The sequence below is a fragment of the Anser brachyrhynchus genome (assembly GCF_964034855.1).
Source record: "Anser brachyrhynchus genome assembly, chromosome: 9".
NCBI classification, from domain to species: Eukaryota; Metazoa; Chordata; class Aves; order Anseriformes; family Anatidae; genus Anser; species Anser brachyrhynchus.
The window spans coordinates 20,456,912-20,479,503 of record NC_137703.1 but is presented as its reverse complement, the minus strand read 5'-3'; the positions used below and the strand labels follow the sequence as shown (position 1 = coordinate 20,479,503).

The 22,592-nt window shown below is 38.4% G+C and overlaps 1 protein-coding gene across 1 annotated transcript in view; it reads left to right on the top strand.

Annotated features, from left to right (window-relative positions):
• The first annotated feature begins 5,945 nt into the window (after positions 1-5,945).
• SPSB4 (splA/ryanodine receptor domain and SOCS box containing 4) overlaps positions 5,946-22,592 on the top strand; it is a 143,367-nt gene continuing 126,720 nt past the window's right edge. Inside the window, exons 1-2 of the mRNA XM_080605220.1 lie at positions 5,946-6,056; positions 15,141-15,213. The gene's annotated coding sequence lies outside the window, so the exon portion shown is untranslated. The remainder of the gene's footprint in view (positions 6,057-15,140; positions 15,214-22,592) is intronic.

Below are 22,592 nucleotides of genomic sequence, written 5' to 3'. Positions count from 1 at the left end.
GGTGATTTTAAGCTTTATAATTTTTGCCACTTACTACATGTAAAGTCAACAATTTCTCCTCAGCAGTAGCTTCAAACCCAAGTGTTAACCTTGCAAGGGTAGCCTGAAAATCACAAGATCTTTTTTTTTTTTTATACTTGCATTTCCTAAACTCATGTTTTGCTATGGGTTGTTTGCAAATTTTTTTTTTAATCACCACAAGAGCTCAGTATGCATCTTTTCTTATCAGTGGATACTGATAGGTAGGTTATGTATCATGAAGAGTAAATAGCACTAGCTGCTTATTACTGGCACTTGAGTTCAAAATTGGCTGCATATAGATATCTAATAGTCACAGAAAGGGAAATGTACTCCACAGGAATGAACTACAGTGTGTTTCCATAAACCCTGTTTAGTGGGTTTACATGGCACGTGTGAATGTGATGTAGCAGGGGGCCATAGGGGTGGCTTCTGCAAGAAGAATCCAGAAGCTGCCCCATGTTAGATAAGGGCCCTGCCACTGGTCAGAGCCCAGCCAATAAGCAATATTGTTTGCGCCTCTGTGAGAGTATATTTAAGAAAGTGTTTAAAAAAAAAAAAAAAGAGTGCTGGGAAACAGCAGCTGAGAGAGAGAGGAGTGAGAAACAGCCTTGCAGACAACACGGTCAGTGAAGAAGAAGGAGAAGGAGGTGCTCCAGTCGCTGGAGAGGAAGTCCTCCTGTGGCCTGTGGAGAGGACCATGGTGAAGCAGGCTGTCCCCCTGCAGCCCATGGAGTACCACGGTGGAGCAGATCTCCACGCTGCAGCCCATGAAGGAGACCACAGTGGAGCAGGTGGATCTGCCCTGAAGGAGGCTGTGGCCCGTGGAGAACCCCTACTGGAGCAGATTCCGGGCTGGACCTGAGGCCCGTGGAGAGGAGACCATGCAGGAGCAGGTGACCTGACAAGAGCTACTGCCCGTGGGGGACCCAAGTTGGAGCAGTGTGCTCCTGATGGATGGACCCCATGGTACAGACCCATATCTGGAGCAGTTCTTAAGGAACTTCTGCCTGTGGGAAGCCCATGCAGGATCAGTTTGGGAAGGACGGCAACCCGTGAGAGGGACCCCACATTGAGCAGTGGCAGAGAGTGACCATGAAGGAGCAGTGGAGACAAAGTGCTACAGACTGACTGCAACCCCCATTCCCATTAGAAAGCATATTTTGGGTATCAAGTATAGAAATAAATTGATCAGACAATTCGTTTAATGAACATAAGCTTTTCCAAGGCAATGGCTGGATAGGCATGTGCTCAGTTTTGGTGTCCAGGCTGAGGAACAAATCCAGGATGTGATGTGCTTGGGGGAGGCAGCGACCTGAGAAAATTCTGGAAAGATCAGTGGAGAGGTTTTGGTCTTTTACATCTTCATCTGTTTGTGTGTGATACAGTCTACAATGGTAAATCTGAATTATTTGATAATCCTCATAAACACAGTATCTGTGAACTGCTCATAATGCCTCCTGAAGTCTTCTTTTTTTTTTTTTTTTAGTTCTCTAAGTGAGCATAAAATCTGGGGATTTGGCTTTGATTTCAGTATAGTGAATTTGAACGATGCAAAATGCAAAGTAAGTGGATGATTATGAATATGCATGTAGTGCTGCTGGCCTTTTTTATTGTAGGGATGCCTGAGGAGATGAAAAGGCTGAGATTGAGACTTATGATCTTATGTGTCAGTTCTTGATGAGGTGTTTTTGATACCTCATTTATGACGTTTGTAATTGTTTGCTGTTTTCTCTCCATGTCTTGCCTCTGTCACACAACGAAAATTCATGCTGCTTAATTGTGTTCTCTTCTACTCCTAAGTAGGCATACATAGGCTTCAACTAGGAATAACATTTTGTTTATAGTTAGTCTGGAAATTTTAAAACACAGCTTTTTATAAATAGTTTAAAAATACAAATGGGTTATGAGGCTTTTTTGCACGTTATACAAAAAGGCTGAGAGATGGGTAATTTTTTTGCAGACTGGAAACTTTACACAATTTAAAAGAGTAAGTCAGTCAATACATTTTGTAGAATTGAATCCCATGTGAATGATGTGAATAGCTGTTCCTCTGTGAATTTTCTGGTATTAGCAGAAAACTGCTTGTTGTATTGCTAGAAAGATACTGCATTGCTATGATTAAAATTTTGCATAGGAGTCTTCTTGAGCTAGGTTAGCACTTAGAAGAATTCTTGAAGAGCTCCCTATTGAGATTTGATTTTACTAACATACAGCTTAATAGTATTCTGCTTTTTCCAGATTAGGAGTTTAGTGAATTGAGCCTCCATGCTTTGTAAGCAAAGGAAACTTGAACTTTTTTTTTTTTTTTTTTTTAATCTGGGAAGTCTTGAGATTAATATAAATACATAAATAATTCAACAAAGGCACAGATATTCCTGAATCCTGTCCCCAACCCAATGTGAGAATTTTCATTGAACTGGTAAGAAAGATGCAGAATGATGTTGCATATTTCGCTGTCTATAGGAGTATTTAGCGTACATTTGTGGCAGTTACAGCTGAGATGGATTTACATCATTCCATTGTCAGGCTCCACTTGGTGCACACTTTTTGATCTATAAAGCTTATATAATATAGTGTAATATTTATATTGTCTTGTATTTTCCTCCCTCAATTTCAACTATATTCCATAGCTAGGAAACATAGATTTTGCCAAACAAATGCAGCCTTTTTTTATTTATTTTTTTATTTTTTGTTTCTTTCCCCAGCTGATTCAGGTTATTAATTTTAACAGAAAAGTAATTGCTCTTTGATTTCTTTCTCAAATGGAAAATGAAATAAATATATAAAAACATCTTTTAAAGTGGAAAGTGAAAAACTGTACTGTACTAAATTACATTCAGAAAAGTGAAAAATTAATACTAAAAGTATATAGGTTTCTTCCAGAAATTGTTAGAGGACAGAAAATGTGTTTTGACAGTAGAATAGAATCCAGTGGATCCATTGCCACATGGAAGATTAAAGAAGATGGGTGGAACTGTGGAAGAGCTTAGTTAATTGAATGGATTTGCTTGTACTATGTAATCATGAAATTAGTCATGTTACATTCAAGCAGTTGTCATCTGAGCTTTGAAATCAACTCTTAAATTTAAATAAATAGTTTCTTTATGATAGTTTCTGTTTGAGACGTTCTGTGTGCCCGGTGGGAAGCTTGCATTTTTAGCTGTTGCTCGTAGTCAAAAAGGCTGTAGGAGCAGCCTTGGATTCTGCAGTTTACAGCTTGTAGGCTGCTCACTGCACATACTGAGAGACTTATGACAGTCTGTGGGAGAGAACTGGGACTGCACAGAAAATAGCATTCATAGAACATATGCTGTAGAATTACCAGAGCCTTAATTTTGTAGAAGGGAGATGGAGGAGAGATTGTATTCCAACACCTAAAGTTTCTTTTAGAGTTTCATGAACACAACATAAAGCTACAAAAAGACTCTGCTTATTAAATTTGGGGAGAAGTTTTATTGCTTACAGAACTCCAGTCTGAATGTCACAGCTGTTACTAATTACCACCAGGGGTAATTACACTATTGAAGATTAATGTAATTGTACATTTCAATATATAGAGGATAATGGAAACACAGTGGCAGTGGATGCATACAGTGTGATGAAAACTTGATGTAACATGTCATCACTGGTTAATAATAATTTCATGCCTTTATGTAAGACTTCACATGTCCATACCATTGTACACACATCTAACTCATGAGTCTCCAAACATCCTAAGAAAAGAAACTGGATTAATATCCCAGGTGTGCCACTGTATTAGGACGTTGTCAATGTGTGTTAGTAAATCTTCTTTTATTAGTAACTCCTTTTTCTTTTTCATTTTTCTTCATCTTACCCTGGTATAGTTTTATGTCTTTAAGTTTTCCAAAACATTAAATCCCAGGAGACACTGACCATTACTAGGTTATGCTGTGTTGGTAATTTTCTCTCTCTCTCTCCCTCTCTTTTTTTTTCTTTCTTAAGATATTGCTCTTAGGTTTTAACTAAAATGGATTTAATGTTTTGTTCTTGTTCTTTCACCATGTGGCTTATTGAAATTACTTTACGGAATTATTTTAATCAGTGATCACATGCTGCTTCTAGGCCCAAGGTTATAAAACCCTGGTCTGCACACTGCAAGGCCATTGCAAATGGTCTGCAAAAACAAATGTTCTACAGGACCTTCTTGTTAAGGGTTTGATGATGGGAGGGCATAGTCATTTGGGAAGGACTGAAAGATGACAGAGGAAATATGTGAGGTAGCACTTGGATATTTAAGCTAATGCATTTTCTGTTTTTGGATTCCCATGATCAAATAATGTTTCCTCAGCTTCACTAATGTTTGATAACTTGTTAAGGTATAGTAAATGCCTACCAGTGAATTCCAGCTGTTGTGTGTGTGCACATTTGTTTGTTTTTATGTTACATCTATCTCTGTTGTAGACCTATCAAATTACTTTGTGAGCCTTTTTCCAGTACTCTTGGCATGGGAATAACATGTGTGCTTTGATGCCCAGATTTGGCAGTTTCTTCAAGGTGTTTCCTTCCCTCATCTTCTTTTCAGAAGACAGTCTTAATTATGCACAACAGACCTCGTCTTTTTTCTTTTTTATTTGCAAGGCAGAATCTGGCACTAAAGTCAGCATGAGGTAACTGTTTCAGTGGGAATTTTAGTGGAATTTTTATTATTAGGTGAACATTCAGTTCAGAAACAGCCATAACTTGACTTTCTATTTAATTTTTCTCTGGGAAAGGTAGCTTTAATTTCTAGCTCCTACCACCTCATTTGTCAAGGTTGCTTATCTCCAGCAGGCGAGGAATAGCATGCCAGACAGCATTTCTGTAGCATGTAGCTCAACATACGTTGCCTGCAACACAGGGAAGAGGAGAAGAACAATGTTAGAAGTGTCTGTTGTGCTTCGTATTGCTGATTATGGAGAGCGATGGGAGAAGTCTACCAGCCTGCACCAACTAAACTGGAGGTGCTTCAGTATTGTATTGCCTGGCAGGTCCAGGTGCATCTTTTATCTCGTTTTATTACTACAATTTAAACTCCCTATTTTAATGATGTTCTTCTACCTAGATGAAATAAAATCTTTGTAAATTCCCACAAAAGCTATAATAGCATTATGTCAAGTGTATCTTTTTGGTCTGTTTCTGGTGGCAATTTAGAACATATGTGAGGTCCTTTTATATTTCCCATCCTACCAATTGACAGGAATTAGTACAAGGTAGTCTTTTATTCTGTATTCTATTAACCACTTTCGCTTTACCTCCTACCTCATTTTTTCTGGAGGTCTGTGATGTTCTCTGAGCCTCTCACACCTTACAGGAAAAGGATTTGCAGAACTTTTTCCTCTATGAGAAAAATGGTATACTGCAGCTGCACTTCCTAGGCTTGTTAATAGATCTTTTTTATTGTCTTCTGTGCAAGTGCCTGAAAATTTTTGTCAGGCACTCCATAGTGATTGATTCTGGGGAAACAAAACACTGTTTCCTCCTGTTTTCAGTCTCGAGTCACGTTGTAGCTCTTGTTAAAGGCACAAAGCAGCCAGTCATTTTTATTTTTTTTTCCCAGCAGTTCCAGAATTCCTGTGCTTCTTGTCTACAGACAGCTGTACAAAATAACTGAAAATAACTTCCAGTTCTGGCCTTCATGACTAAAAAAGATATTTCAGAGACTGAAAGAAATGGCCCGTGATCCTTCTGGATTTCATATGGGACATAAAAGCCATGGCCCAGTTGATGGAGTTTCTGTAACTTCTTGGGTTTCACACTACTATTTTGATGTGTGCTCTAGTGCTACATGGAATTACCTTGCATGATTGTAATTGCTGATCACTGGTAACAGAACTTGTGGTTGAGTATTTGAAGCATCATTAAATTTTTTTTTTTTGTCTTACATTTCATTTATTCTTTCAGCAATCAGAAAATTAATGGAGAATATGAATGATGTTCTTTCTGCTAGCAAAGTGTGTAGAACGCCGCTATGGTTTCTTGATAGGAACAGCTGAAGAAGTATTTTCAATGGCAGACCATTGCTCCTATTCACACATGTAAGTGTGTTCTCCTAAGTAACAACATAAAAAACTAAAATGAGGGCTATATAAGGGTCAGTAAACTATATTTTATGCAAATTCTACCCACTGTTTTGTCTCTAGCTTGATATAAACTGGTATCAGAGGTTTTTAGAATACTGCGTGAAGTTCTGCCACTTGGTAGTTTTTCCCCCTTCTGGAGACTTCGTAGTATCTTTTGTTGATTTCTGCAGTGGTTTTTAATTGCTGCTTTTCTTCTTCCATGTTTGTTCCCCATACTTTTCTGCCCCCCCCCCCGTTTTATCCTATAACATAGTGTTGTTTTTATTCTTGAGCTTATATTGTTGAGCTTCTGTTGATCTTGCCTTTTTATTTAAGCATAAATACATAAAATTTATCTCTTATGAGTGGAGTTGCTTGTTTGCAGTAAAATCATTGTTCAGGCAATATTATAAAAGTACTGAAATTTATATTAAAATGTCTTCTTATATCATCCCGCACTTTTTAAAGTGAAATGGCAGATACTGAGGAAGTTAAATTCAAATCTGAAGTGACATGTACCAATGTCTCTAACATATGGCAGTAGCAGCTTTGCTTTTTCTGGCTGTAATACACACATTTGAGTCTCCATTCCTAGTTCTTTTCTCATTGAAACTTCCAGTCACTTAGGGTGTATTTAAGGAAAGGCCATTAAGTAGTAAATGGTAAAATAATGATTAGAGTAAAGAAAAGTGTATGAAATATAGTCTAAACTGTGTAGTTAGCTGCTTTCTGGTACTCTCTGTCTCTGGATCATCAACACCATTCCAACAGGATTTTTATTTTTTTTTATTTTTAAATGCAGTGTTACATTGCTTTGTGAAAACAAATGAAACAATTTTAAAGGTTTTGTCATTCATATCTTAAGAAATGAATGAAACATTGGTATGAATATGTTGTGTGCAGTCACTGTGTAATGTTGCTTTATGATTAGTAAATGTATTGAATTGTTTATGGCATCTAGATCACTTGTAGGATTAGGGCAATGGTTAGTCCCTGTTTGCATGTAACTTTGTTCATGATCATGACAGCATGGCAGTTCATAAGTGCTTTCTATTTTTATGAAGATTAATTTCTTTTCTTTGTAGAAGAGTAAGCACTATATATTAAAAACCCTTTTTGAAGTTCAAATATTGCATTCCCATTTAGAGCAAAGCACTGCTGTGTTCTTAGGATATGCCCTGTGTTTTTATTTCTGAAGTTTACTTCTCAAGGTCTGTCTTGAGTTGTTGTTTTTTGTGTTTCTGTTCCTTAGGCAATGTGTTCAAGCTGCCTGATGCACACATTCACCTCAATGCCAATGTCAAATGGGATTGTTTATAAAAGATCCACTGACAGAGTGAAAAGGATCAAACAAATCCATCAGCTTGCTAAAATAAGGGTTGAAAAGCCTGGAAATGTTAGCATTTAAATTAGAAAATGTTGATCTCCTGCCAAGCCTCGACTTTCTTTGCTCCATTCTTGGGAACTGGTAGGATATCAAATGAGGCAAGTTAGTCTCTTGAAGCTATTAGAGGGAAGCTGTCTTGTCTCCTTCACTTCCCTGCTGACTCAGGAGAAAGGAGCTATCAGGCTGAGCTATGAAGTGTGTATTTTAAGTGGACAGCTTTCTCAAGTTTATTTTTCATTCCAGCTCTGCTGCAAAGATTGAAAAATAAGTTTTAAGTTCTGATTTTGAAGTAGTACTAAAGCAATTCTTCATGCTATATGTATCCCACTGCTCATAAGTAAATAAATAAATCAGAAGCATCTTTTTTGAAATGTTTATAAACAGAATATACAGAGGAAGGTCATTTGTGCAGTGTAGGCTGTTAAAATTGACAGTATCAGTGTTGAAATAACCAGGTATCCAAAGAACAGGATGCTCACCTAAAAATCATAAGAGGAGAAGCTCTTTGTTATTTTGAGTTGTCCTTTATTTTGTGAGCCACAGGGACTATTTTAAAGCATATCTCCCCAGTCATGAGAGCTAGAGGCCCCACTTTAAAAACTGGGTCATGTAAATGCTTAATTTCTGCATCATGCCCTCCTAGAAAGGCACTTAATATAATGAGACCCCTGCAGTTACTGGGAGCTGGCAATACCAGTTTCTAACCAGGCAGGGAGAAACAAGCGCACTTGCCTGCTGGCACAAGCTTTCTGTCTGTGAGAGCAGAGTTTGGTACCTGCCTATTTGGTACCTGCTCAGAAATAGAAGAAACTAATGGCCACTTTGAATATGTGGTTTTAAAGACCGTTCCCCTTAAGCTAAGGAATGATTTCCTTTTCTGCACAATGCTAGGATCTGACTCTCTTATGGTCAGTAAAGAAACGTGTCTTCTGTATAACCAAAATGGGGCACGGTGAGCAGGTAAATTGGTAGTGTGGTCAAGGTGCTGAGTATATGTTAGCATATCAAGTGTAGTGCTGAGAGGAGACACACTGCAAGTCTGTGATAATGCAATATGAAGCATTCGTGGAAAAAATCATACTGCTCTTAAGATAAAGCTACTTCCTTCTTCCTCCAGCAAAAGAAATATTTCAAGATGTCGAGCTTAGTATTTTTATTCCCAAAATTATTATATATGTGTAATATCAAGAAACAATGGGCACATTTTAATGATTGCTTTCTTTTTTACTCTTCAAGGAAATCTACTACTTCTGTCTTGCAGGCTCTTTCAGCTTCAGAGACCACTGCACGGAAGGCGAAGTCAAAAAACAGTGCTTATTTTAGTTATAATTTCTTCTGTCTCATACCTCTTGGTGGTACCTCTTAGGAAATCAGAGAGGGTAGAACAGTTTGTGGGAGAGTAGTAGTACATTTATTCAGAGTTTTGGATTGTCGTACACTTTAAAATCAGTTCTTCAAAAGAAATCTATTAAGGAGCAGTCTTTAAGCAGAAAGATAAACTAATGATGAGAACTTAACTCTGAGTGGAATCCAATTATGTTACCAAGGTGACCTTTTGGCTTTTTAGCAAAGATAATCTGCCATCTCTGTTCAATAGTAAAACCCTTCAGTATATTAACTCACAGTATTATTTCAGTAGCCTCTATAAAAATCATTAGGAGGAAAATGTAATATGAGTTGCATAATGTAGTTGGTCTTACTTTGGTATAAGAGAGTAAATGAGATGGATGGCTCTATTTTACATTTCCTCTGTTGAGCTCTAGCAAGTTGCTGGTCAGGATGCTGAGTGGGCAAAGCTGCTGCTTCTCCATTCTGTATCATAGCTCGTTTTGTTCCGTTCTTTCTTTGACCATCTAATTGCGGTTTGCCTGCAGAAGGGAACGGGATGATCTATGACGAGTACTGTGCCTTTGACAGATGGGCATTGCTGTCATACTCCTGGGCTTTCATTTGCATGTTTCCTCCATCTCTCTGTTGAAGATCCTTAGAATACATGAAAGTTTCAATTATTTGTTACACAGCAAACAATTCTTAAACTATATGTAAGATTTTTTCACATTTGGTCGAGACTTAACTCATTTTTTTTTAAATGAGAGCAGCCAGTGAGGACACCCACAGGCAGTCTAAAATCAATCCATTTGTGGCAGGTTTCTACCTGGGAGCTGCCCAAACTCCCAGTGCAATGAGCACTTCTTCCTCTCTAACCCACAGCTGCTGCAGTGAAGCTGAGACTTTCACAACTAAAATGTCTCTGAACTGAAACAATGTACGCTGCTAGTTTATAGGGTGGAAATGGTATGTAACAGGAGGCAAGGGAAGGGTAAAATGAACTTTGACTTGAGTGATGGTTAGAATTCTGCTTCAAGGAAAATAAACATTGAAAAGATAGGACAAGCTTATTTTAGGAATAGTTCTATTTTCATCTTGAATTCAGTGATGAGGACTCTAAGGTCTCTTATTTGCACTTATTTTCCTTTCCCTTCCTTTTGCACCCTTGATTTCTGCTAAGCCTTGTAAGTCTAAAATCTGTTGTGCCTTCACATCTGTCTAAACACAAATGGTGGTTCTGATGTTTTTAATGACCTGAGGGAATGTATAAACTCTGACCCCAAAGCTGATGCTAATGGGTCTGATTGCTGGTGATTTGTTTTGGACGATTTGCCCTTTAAATGGCTGCTTACGGTAGCCCTGATGTAGGGAGCTCAGACACCAGTTTCAATTGCAGGATTTAAGAAATAAGTGGCTTAAAGATGAATTTTCTTTGAAGTTAACAATAAAATGGACTGGCAAGCACACTGCTTCTATGCATATGCCTATAAATAGCAAATTTTCATTTTAAACTTTGATAAAGGCTTGAACCAGTTGAAATGCCTGCTTTCTTATGTTCCAGCCACTACTAACGAAATGGCTTTAATATTTAAGTAACTGTTTTTATGAGGCTCTGTTAGGCTTTAATAGGTGTTCCTGGAGTGCAGCTGACTTGCTCTTTATTGGTTAGCTGACAGAAAAAGCTTTTATTCTTTTCCAGCAGGACCCTGAGGGTGTCATTCAACACCCAAGGGCAAGATGCGGCGCCGAACTCAGTAATAGGAGGTGATGATAAAGCTGGATTTGAGGGAAATGTAGCAGGTTACATCTCAGCTGAACTCTCAATATCTACTTTTTTTGTTAAGTTCTACTTTTTACACATCCAAAACCTAATCAGATGCTATTTCCTACTGCTCATCTTTGAAAGATGTTTACTAGTGCAAAGGAATTTCTGTCAGTGCTTTGAGCTGGACTAACTTGTTTGAAAGACGATTCTGACAAATCATCTTGCTGTACCTCAAAGACAACTTTGTCACTTTGAAAGAAATATTTCAAAGCAATTATGAAAGATAAATAACAAAAACAAAGCCCATAAGACTTATGTCAGAGTAGGTCTTGTGCTTACTGTCCTGCAATTCTAATCCTGCTAAGCATCACCTTTAGGAGTGGCAGAAAAGGATTTTCACGTTCATCTGGGAAAACAAAACAGAACTGTCACTTCCACTAGCGTAATATTGAGTCATTCGTATTTTATAGTGGCGTTCTTTCATGTTTGTTGATAGGTTTGGAGAAAATAAGAGACTTTTGACATGTTTTAAGAAACAAACAAACCCCTACCACCCGCAAAGAGAAACAAAGCACCAATAATTCGTGTCTTGGGGTGTTGAACCTAGTATTTTATGTTTGGGCTGGTCACTTAAATTCAAGAAGGAAGGCATATTTAGATTCTGTCCTAAGCTGTAGGATCCCCATTTGCTAGTTAAATGGTGCAGTCCAGTAAGGAGCGCTGAGGCATCATTTGTTCACACCAGGGCGTTCCAGCTCCTGGCCAAAGAGGTGTGCTGCCACTGGGACTCAGGCAAAAGCCCCACCGGAGGGAAGGCCCGCTAGCTCTCATGGAGTACAATAAGAGGAACTGCCAAGGCTGGTCTGTGTTCTGCTTCCAGGCAAAATGGGATTTTGGAGATGTTTATATGCACTGGAGCCTTCTAACGGTATGATGCCCAGTCCTGGTACAGACAGTTGCTTGTACATAAATAATGAGTATTAAACATTTAAGTCAATACTGTTTAAATAAATGTGTGTATTCATTGGGAGGTTTATAACATAGGAAATAGGTTAGTGAACAATTGCAAAACCTGTAGATTTTAGAGAAGTATATTTATCAAGTGACTGTTTTATATTAGTCATTTTTACCACACAGATGCAATTCAGATGTAAGCTACCTGCACAAAATATATGTTTGATTGCATTGTTCCACGATCCAAGGAAAATTAATGTAACTTTAAAATTGAAATTATAAAAAATAAAGCAATTTGGAGGAAAAAATCTCTAATGTTTAATTTCTAAAAATCTAAAGCAGCGAAAAGGTCATTATTTGGTGAGGACACCTGATGTGTCTTTGAAACATTTTCTTAAAATATCTTAAATACATTTACAGTTCCAAGTCTTCTTTCAACTGATTTTGCTGAAAATATGTAAAAGAAAAGTACTGTCTTTGACCTAAGATTTGGCAGAGAAACATCTGGAAAGGGCATATTTTAATAGAAAGTTATAAGCACATTAATCTAGGTTATAATAAAGTAACTACAGTATTTGCTATCAAATTAATATTCAGGGCTATTAAACAGTTCAGAATTTAAATCTGTACATGTTTTTTCCCTCAGTTTTCACTTTTTTTTTCTGTTGCTTTCAGCAACTACTGTTGTCAACTGAGTGCTTATGATATTTTTTCTTCTACACAGAAGTGTTGATGGGTTGTAAACACTGCTTTAGGGTTAATTTTACAAAGTGATGTTTTGAAGTGTAGTTATTTTTGTAAGTCACCAGGCAGAATAAAACAGGCAAACTAGCAAAAAGTGAAATATTAGGGTTTCTGTGGATGGATTGAAGGCTAAATATAATTAAATTGAAACAACAGGATGAACAATGTCAAGCTGAAAATAGAACCCATGATATTTACAGTCCAGTTTGAAGCACTTAGTCTTATTCTTGTGGCTCGAGGACATGGAGCAATGAACATTTAGTGGTTAGTATTTTTCAATATTACTAGAAAGAAGTAAATGAAAAATGATAAAGCTTAGTATAGAGGGTAAATAATATGAAGCTCTACTTGCATATAGAGCTCCACATTTAGCTAAACATTTTTTTTTTTTTTTAAAGTATGTTTGGACCAAAGACATAGGTGGGAATAGATTGTCCATTTCAATAGAATTGTTTCTAGGAGGAGATCATGGAAGCAGCATTCTGATTTTTGAATGTTATTTCCCCAAAATACGTTCTAATCCCTAAATCATAAATCCTAGTGGCATGAGGGGACATATGTTTTTTTTTAAAGCAAAATGTCTTTGTGTGACTTCTCTGGCCTTTGTCTGATTCTGGCTCCTTTGCTCCATGGTACATTGTCTTAGCAGTGGCTGCCTGCCTGTATTTAAGGGATCTCTCGGGTGAAGAGGAGACGTGCTGAACATAGTGCCTGGATCCCACTATTGTCTATTAATAAAAATCCTAAGAGATGGAGAATATTTATTGTTTTGCTCGTTCACACATGAGGACAGCTTTTTTCATTCGATCAATCCCTCACTGCAGTATATTATTGTGTCCTGGATGAGGCATTTTACTGCCAGAGAACCACAGAAATTAAGCCCCAGCAATGGAGGCTCACGTCAGCTGCACTGTCTCCTTGGCTGAATGGGAGAGAACAAGCTTCAGTCATGTCTGAGTTGGTATGCTACTATCTTCACTCCCAGAAATCATTTCATTTAACTATTGTATAGGTAGGCTTGTTTGTTTGTTTGTTTTGCTTTTTGTATTATTTTCTTCTGGGTTTCTGCTGATTTTTTTCTAATACTGAAATTAGTCAGTATATGAAGGCAAAAAGCAGTTCCTCCTGTGCTGGGTATGGGGTTAGGATACTTACTCTTTTTAAAATGTCGGTATTACGGTGTAAACCAGGGATGATCAAAGTAGCTCTAAATTGGCTACGTAGGTACTGGAGAAAGGCTAATTGCATTTGCACAGAGATTTGCTCTTCCTGCTCTCTAATGGTGCGGTTGTACGCTGCTGTGACGTGCGCAGCCTTGTGTAGAAAGGATAACATACCCAAGCATTTGTTGAGCTTCAGCTTTCTGAAAGCCCATTTCTCTCTGGTTCTTCCCACCTTTAGTCTGATTCTCTACCTAGCTGCAATGGCAACACAGGGCAGCTGATCCCCAGCAGCCAGCTTTACAGATGCTTGTTGTGGAGGCTTGACTTTTGCCAAGCGGTACGAGGAATTTAGGATCATCTCGAGCTGTCCAAAGTGCATTTACCTGTAACTATTAAAGGTGACCAGTATAAGTTATCTGGCAACAAATGAAACCTTTTGTCTACCATCCCAAAGTTAAAAATCTGATGGGTTTTATATGTGTACATATATACACATAATCATTACATTTTGTGGACTTTTGTATGCGTATTTGTGTGTGTATATATATTTGTATGTATACAGTTGTGTGTTTTTCCTTGTTTGCTTTTTTTATATAGAAGAATTACTAACAAAAATAGCTGGCTAGCTGTTTTAAAAAAGGAAATGGATGGAGAAAACTCTAGAAAGTTGGAAGGGTTTGTTTGGCTTTCAGCTAGAATAAACATGTCAAGTTAAACATCCTAATCTAGGCGATTTGGCTCAGCTCTGACATTTTTGCCTTAGGCAGTGATTGGAAAATTGTGGTTTATGTCACAACCAACCAGCTACACTGCCTAATTTTGATCATGGAATTTCCATAATCAACATGTTTCGCTTTTTTTGTCTGAAATCGAAACCTTTTTACTCTGTTTTTTAGCTAATTAATATTTTCCACTTTTCTAAAATGTTTATACTTACTCTTAAGTAATGAGAAATTGGCCCTTCTGAAAGGCAAACGCATTTTATGGTGAACTCTTTGAGATAATTCTTTTATAAATGCTGTGGATTTTATCCATAGTTCCTATTCTAAGTTGAAGACCTCTCCTGGAAACCTGTCCTGTGTTTTACTAACCATTCACAAACTTCCAGGAAAAATAGTATGCCATTTCTTACGAGGCACCAGGATTTTCACAATGGCACAGAGTGAAAGGATGAAAAATAATGACCGTAAACTGAAACAAAGGAGATTTAAATTAGATAAAAATTTTATTTATTTATTTTTAACCATGAGGACAGTGAAGCTGTTGCACAGGTTGCCTAGAGGGATTATACAGTCTCCAACCTTTGAGGGTTTCAAGGTCTGATTTCATAAACCTTAAGTAACCTGATGTGACCTCACAGCTGACCAAGGTTTGGTCAGGAGTTTGGACTAGAGACTTCCTATGGTCCCTTCCAGCATTCTCATTCTCTGACAAGTCATCCACTTGCTCTGTCAAACATGCAAAATCACCCTTTTTTTATATGTAAGGGATATGTACATGTTATGTATGAAACACTTCGTCTGAAATTTAAAATTGCTGAAAACAATGGTGTACCTGAGGCATTTTATTAGAATTGGCAGTTAAAATTGTAGAAATTGTAGAAAATATGTCTAGCAGGCACTTTCTTCCCTCTACTGCCATCCACTCTCAGAAGCTTTTCTGCTTTTTCTGCCTTAAAGACAGTTGTCTTATTTCTCTTTTCTTGCTTTCTTTACCAGATGTGGAAGCACCCATCTCAAAATCAGTTGCTATTTGACAGCGTATTGCAGCTTAAGGCTCCTTTCTTGTTGTGTGAGTATGTTAAATATATATTCTGGGATACGCCTGACAAATTAAATTTACACGTTTAAGCCGGATTCTTTTTTTTCTGTGAATGTCTGTAGAAGTCTGTTTGAGGTAAAAGAATGTAGAATTTTAACAGCAGAGAGGTTTGACATCTGTTTGTGGAGTGAGCTACTATGTTTATTGATATAGGACCTACTCAGGCATGCACTTTTAAGGAATGTTCTCTATTCTCATTTAGGGCTAAACAAGCTGAATGAGGATGGATTTAAGTGTGTACAGACCACTTAAATTGCCACACAATGGCTATATCCTATATACAATCCCTAAACGCTTGGGGCTTCTGGTAGTGTTGGAAGGCAACAGATATTGTACAATCAAGCATAACCTGGTGTGCTGAGTGACATGCTGCAGGACAGAACTGCAGCTGTCCTCAAGCAGCTTCTTCTTTGCTCTCTTACATCTTTTCTCCTTCCCCTTTCCCAGGTCTGTTGCACAGATCTGCCAGTCTGCTGCTTCTGGCACTGGGGGTCTAGAAGAAAAGAGGCAGCAGTGTCATGCTGCAGCCACATATGGTGTGGGCACCAACACGAGGGAGTGTGAAGTGGGGACCAAGAAGTGAGGCTCAAAGCGTGAAAGTTAACAAATTGCATGCATTAACTGGGGCTCTGAGCAGATTCCGAAACATTGAAGGGGGAGGAGAGGGAGACTGTTCCTGGTAAAATGTATTATTTTTGTAGCTGCATGCAATTGCTTAGCATTATAAATGTGAACAGAGACAACACTTCAAGTTCTTATACCTTGGACGTGTATTATTTTATACAGAGGCCAACCGATAACAAAACAGTACCCTGTTTGCCTCCATTAGTGACCTGTGCAACCAGTAAGGAAAGAATTACCAAACTCCAGGAGGAGGATGAGAGATATAATTGCCTGATAGGATGATTACAGAACAGGAAAGGAAGTAAAGTGAAACTGAAGATCATCTCTTTACTAGGAAGGATGCAGCCTTATTAGTGTAGAAGGGTTCAATTCTAATTCTCAAAGCTTTGCACTTCTTGGCTTGCTTGGAAATGATTTCTGTTTTATTCATGCAGACCCCTTTCTTCCTCTAAACTAGAACTCTGTTCAATCCTTTGTCTGTTAGTCTGATGACTTTTCCTCTTCCCCAGATGATTATACTTTTTAGTATAATTGCTGTATTATTTCTTTTTGAAGTCTGGTTTGTGATTTAAATTACTTAAGAAAAGTTCAGAGAAATTTATCTGAGCTTTAAATTTCAACTGATGAGAAAAAAAATAAATGTAGCCATACCATTTCTTCCTTTATAATGTGATCAAGTTATGAAGTGTTTTAAATAGATTCTTACTTTCTTTTTAAAATTTAGGAAATTTAATTTAAAAAAAAAAAATCTCCATAGGAATCTGCCAAAGAACCTTTTGGAAAAGTATGATAATGACATCAAAAGAGGCTTAAACTGTATCTGTGGATTTCTCAGCTCTCACTCCTGGGTACAGGGATACAAAGTCTTTAGCTAATGAATATATGAGTGTGTATGTATGTGTATATATATACATATATTTATAAAGTGTGTGTGTGTATATATAATGAATATATATTTTCCCCTGAAAGGGTATCAAAATGAAATTCATCCTGTGAACAGGATTTCTTATTGTTATTGCTTTCACTTACCAAATGAAACAACTGCAATAAATTATAGTTTACTCATCAGTAAGGTTTGTTTCAAGGGTTTTGGGTGGTCAGTGTTATTTTAGGCATTACATGTCTCCAGTCATTATTTTACAGCAAGATCCTACAGGCTACTTGTTTCATTGTTCTGGCTCTGCTGCTACTGGGAGAGCTGAGCTAAGGGATGCTGCTGTGAGAAATCCTGTTTCTGAACTTTTCTACAATCTACAATGTAGGGGAAGCAAGTACATTTACCAGTAGAAAAGAAGATGAGGGGGAAAATAAGCGTGGTGATTACGGCTCCCAAGGCCATTTGTTTGCAGTGCACACTTGACAACTTCTTTTTCCAATTAAAAAAAAAAAAAAGCTTGAAAACAAAGAGTTCTCCAACAGTCAACACAAAACCAAGTATCCAAACAAAAAAGAAGACCACTTAAAAACAAAACTGTGTTTCTTAGTGCTCTTTTGACCCAGAGCAGCTGCAATGGTAATGAGAAGGCTCCATGGAGGCTTGGCCTCTGACTTGCAAGAATGCTCGCTGCACAGGGAATAATACTGGAGGAAACCTGTCCCCCTTCCTGTCTCCGAAATCTCTTGTTTAACTTTGTTAGCACTACATATTTATATATATAACCCCAAACTCAAAGTTTGTCCTAATAAGAAATCTTTTTTGCTGTTGCACCATGAATAATCCTCAAACAGTGTTGGCACCTCCAAGTAGAATCTGTTGTGTGAGCTATATATGCTTTAAATTATTTATTCTTACATGAAGTAAGCCTTTGTTTCAAGAAAATCCTGCCCCTCCTCTCACATGCATGTGTAAGGATGTTCTGACCTCTCTTTAATTGCTGAGCAGACGGAGACGCCCATGGCTTGGGGTCAGTCATGTTGCTAAGTACACTGTAGAAAAACCTTGGTAGCCAGCAAAAGGAAATCTGAAGCCTGGTCGCACAGTTACATGACTGTTCTTCTCAGGGAGGCAGGCTGACATGGCTGTTGTGTCACAGCTTGTTTCAGCCCCTTCCCATGTTTGACCCTTTATTGTGGACTAATTGATCTACTCTCTCAGCAGAGTAATTGTTCCCAAATGAAAATTTCCTTGTTTTGTCAGAATAAAGTGCCCTTTTACCAGAATAAAATGTTCATGTGAACAGCTGGGAGAAGGAGGCTCTCTGATGTGCTGGAACTGTGTTGAAATAGGCAATCTCCAGCAAGTATAGGCCCTTTCTATATGCCAGTTCTGCAGAACAGGGCAAAAGAATTGGGTGATTGCTTTAATTTACCTGTTCATTCACTGTAGGTAAGTTTAGAATAGAACAGAACCGTTTGGTTGGAAGGGGCCCACCAGCCACCTGCCTGATCACCAGAGGGCTCCCCAGAAGCTGACGTCTGTCAGTGCGGGCACCATCCCAGCACTTCTCCAACACCGACAGGCCCGGGGCACCAAGCACCTCTCTGGGAAGCCTGTCCCGGTGTCCGGCTGCCCTCACGGTGAAGGGATTTCCCCCGGTGTCCAGCCCCAGCCTCCCCTGGTGCAGCTCTGGGCCATCCTCTGGGCCTGCCTCTGCCTCCCCTCCTCAGGGAGCTGAGGGAGCAGCGAGGCCGCCCCTCAGCCTCGGCCGACGGCCTCAGCCTCTCCTCACAGGACGTGTCCTCCTGCCAGCTTTGCTGTCCTCCTCTGTATGCTCTCAAGAACCTCGACATCCTTTTGATGTCATGGAGCCCAGAACTGCCCACAATATTCAGGGGGAGGCTGCGCCAACACTAAGCGTGGTGGGATATATATTGTAGCGGCTCCCTAGTCGATGCAGCTGCAGAGTACTCTACAGTATGTACTAGTTCTGTACATAAGGAGCTGAGACTTGTTGGATTGAAGAACCAGCTTTGAAGAAAGCAGGTATTCAAATGGATTGGAGCTCTGTTGAAAACATTAATCACAACACACAGTTAATGATTTTAAAATGAAGCGATGTCAATAGTATGGAAAGGGAATGTACTTGTTGGACGAAACAGAGTTCAGATCCCCGCATTTCTGAAAATATACGGGATATCACTAATATATAGCCATATTTGACATCTCAACATCTTTCAGCTTAGATGGAACTTACTCTTCCGTTTTGAAGATGTGAAGGCCTCACTAAGCTATATTAATGAAAATACAGAAAGCAGATATATCTGAATTGTCTTCCAACGTGTGGGAAGAATAGATCCAGTTCTTCATATTAATGTTGTTACCTGTGTTCACCTGAATGTGTCAGATCCTGTGCCTCGTGTTTTGTTCTAACTTTCAGGGGTGAGAATCATGCTGTGCTTTCCGTTTCTCTGTTATGAGCACTTATTTTGGTGGGTTTCTTTCACGATCCTTTTGTTTTGCCTTTCTTAGGCTGAAGTATTTGTTTTTTTGAAGCATTCAACATAAAATAACATACTTTATATAGAAAGTTTGAGTAACTGGAGAACTCCTTATAGAGTTATCTCAAGGCCAATTGAAAAGGTCTACAAAAGTTTTATGACTGCTTCATCACCTCTGCCTTTCTGTGTAAGTGATTTCTATTTGGTCTTCAGGGAAAGATCAGCCTTTCTAATCTGTGTTTGCCAAGCACCTGTGGGGTCTTAATGTTGTATGACTGGGACACATAGATAATACTCGATCTAGGCTTATTATGACATACCAAGCTTCTGGGCTTGGTGTGTGGATTGATGTACAAAGATTATTTCTGCTTTGCTTGTGAGAGAACATTCTTTATGCTAAAAACATGGTAAACATGGTTTAACTTGTCAGTAGTGATTAGACATCTTGTGGGATTTGAGCCACACCTTACATATTTGTCACTACTCTGGTTGTAATTACATAGAAGTGTGAAGAAAAAAAGCTTTGCGCTGTTTGATTTGAGGATAATTTGATAGAACATGATTAAAGCACAATTATGCTGGATTTTTCTTAAAAACTTCCCTGAGATGTCCACAGTGTTCTTTAGGAAACACAGGATGCAACACTGAGTGTGCCTGAAGAACACAAAAGGGAAATAAGCTATTAATCCTGAGAAGACAGAGAGAAAAGGTTGCAGAATGGAGACTTTTTTTCTATTTTGCTTCTTCAAAGTGACTCGTCTTTATGCCATTTAATGTAATTTTAGCGCTGGCTGAGGTGGCGTTTCTAGCAAACTACTTCACTCTGTGTTTTGTTTTCCTCTTTTTCATGTCTGATTGACAGTCCCACCAAGAAATAACAATGAAAAATTCATGAGGTCAATCCCCAAGTGATTCAGAAAGGATTTTCATGGGATTAGGCAGTGGCAGTTAAATTTCCTGGGGCACAAGTGTGTTTTAAAGAAAGGGATAAAAGTGTGTTATTCTCTGGATAATCCTGGCTGAAATATAAAGGACCGGTTTTGGTGAATAATTAGAGAAAATGTCCCAAAACTATCTTTAATTGGTATGGCATAGAAAAAGTATTAATTCTGATAATAATGTGTATTTTCCTTCATTTTCTTCCTCTATAGGGAAGGGTGTTTTCTTTTTTTGTTGTTGTTTTGGTTTTGTGTTACATAACAGCTGACAAGGAAATATCAGAATGATATTGTTTATTTGTGATCTGCATTTCTAGGAGATAAAAAGCTCTTTGTTCCTGGCTATTGGGAAGCATGCAGAACAATAGTTACAGAAAAATTAAGCTGCAGTAACTTTCTGATTATAATTCATAGTTATGTGCTGGCATCAAATAGAGGGCTTAAGCTAGCAGGAGGTAAACACACATCAAGAAGTGAAATTTCTGTGATGATCTGCCGGTACTTTTGAAGGGACTTCCTGAGGAGGGCAGAGGCAAATAAATTTAACTGCTGTGACAACTTGTGCCCAGAGAAAAGCTGGTCCATGGGCTCTGGGAATAACCATACAACCTTTCTCATGATGTGTTTTGCTTTCAACCTCCATTCTCAGATATCGAGAGACCACCAACACCAAACCATGCATGCCCAAGGGTCTGACCAGGATCCTTGCATGCAGCATGCAGGGCAAGGGTGTTGGGTGTTAGGTCCTCACTATGGCTTTTGTATTCCTTTGGGTAGTGGTGATGAAGTGAGTTTTGACAGGTCTTTTATGTCCTTTAGGTGTCAGCCATTATGGTGTGAAATTTGCCTTAATCTCACTTTATCCTGCATACGTCTTGAGCTGCCCATTTTCTTGGTTTCTCTAGTTTGTTGTAGCTTTATGGCTGCGGCGTGCCCTGCTGCTGGGGAAGCAGAAAAAGAAATGACAGAGTCTGCCTGATCTTGATGCAGTCATCGTGCTCTGGTGTTTCCCAGTTCAATTGCTGATGGTCAGGTTATCGGTACCTGCTGCTGTTCTGACTCCTGGTGTTTCTTCTGGTGCTTTTCCATACAGATGTTTCCATTCATTCTTCATTCAGTCCAATCTTAATGTTTCTGTTGCAGATATTTACATTAATGTTTGTTGCTCATTGTTGCCATGTTCTGCTTTCTGCAATTATAATCATATTTTTTCCTCTCAGATGTGATCATCACTGGAAGCAGGCAAATCATTAAGAGTGCTTAGAAGAAATGTATGTTTGATCACAGAGAATTAAATTGAATTGGTAGGTTAAAAAGGCAATCACCTCTTTTAAGCCCAGTACATGTTGGTGGTACCTGTTAGCAGAATTTTACTCATTCTTAATACCTGTAGTTTTGGAGAAACTTTTCTCAAACCCTGTAATGATTTGGGCAGCTGCCTTCATGTAGTCGTGAGGGTCTCTGTGCCCAGTGCTCGGTAAGCTGCCGGCATCAGGAATGCTAGCAGAGTGAAGAAGCATGGGGAACTGTGAAGAATCACTCCACTGCTGCCAAGTTCTTTCATCTTCCTGCCTTCATTCATCTCAGTGTCATATTTCAGTTTTACAGTGTGGATGAGATATTTTTCAACAGGAGATGGAATTTGCTGCTTCAGAATCACTGTGATTAGAGAGTTTGCTGCCATGATAGCTGTAAACCTTTACAAACTGCTTTGCCAAGAGGAAAAATGTAGCTTTTATATGGAGAATTCATATGGAAAATAAGTGCTGTGTTTTGATTTTTAGATATCTAGTGTTTGACAGTTCAAACTAATTTTGAACAGTTAGGACATGTAGCAAAGTGATTGCCTGAATGTTAGCACTTTCTTTGTTTTTCACTTCTGTGTATATATACATTTCGCTATATATTTGTTAGAGCAGAAATAGGTTTCGTGTCATTCAAGTTTTGGTTTGTTAAAGAAACAGTATTTCCTTTGGGCGGGGGGGAAATTATCCCTCCTCCTGATCGCTTGGCAGTGCACGTGCTCTACTTCTTACTAAGAATCATCCTTACTCTTCAGCGTGGCTATTTTGGTTCTGCTGAGGTTGCCTTTTTCAAATAAGTGATTTATAAATAACACAGAACAAACTTACTGGGTTTAGTTTGTTTTGTGAAAACTTGGAATATACTGAAAAATAAAGTTACAAAATGAATTTCTTGTTATCACTCGTGGCACTTATGGTTTCTACTATTGCTTAATTTAATTAGATCTACAGGTAACATACCCCCAGACTAATCTTTTTATGATGAGCTTTTTCCTTACTGTTCTCCGAATGTCTGGATTGCCTGCTGTTGTTTTTATCCAAATTCATTTTTCACTTTTCAGCTTGCTCTTCATCTCATTCATTACAGGGAAGAGCTGAATAAACT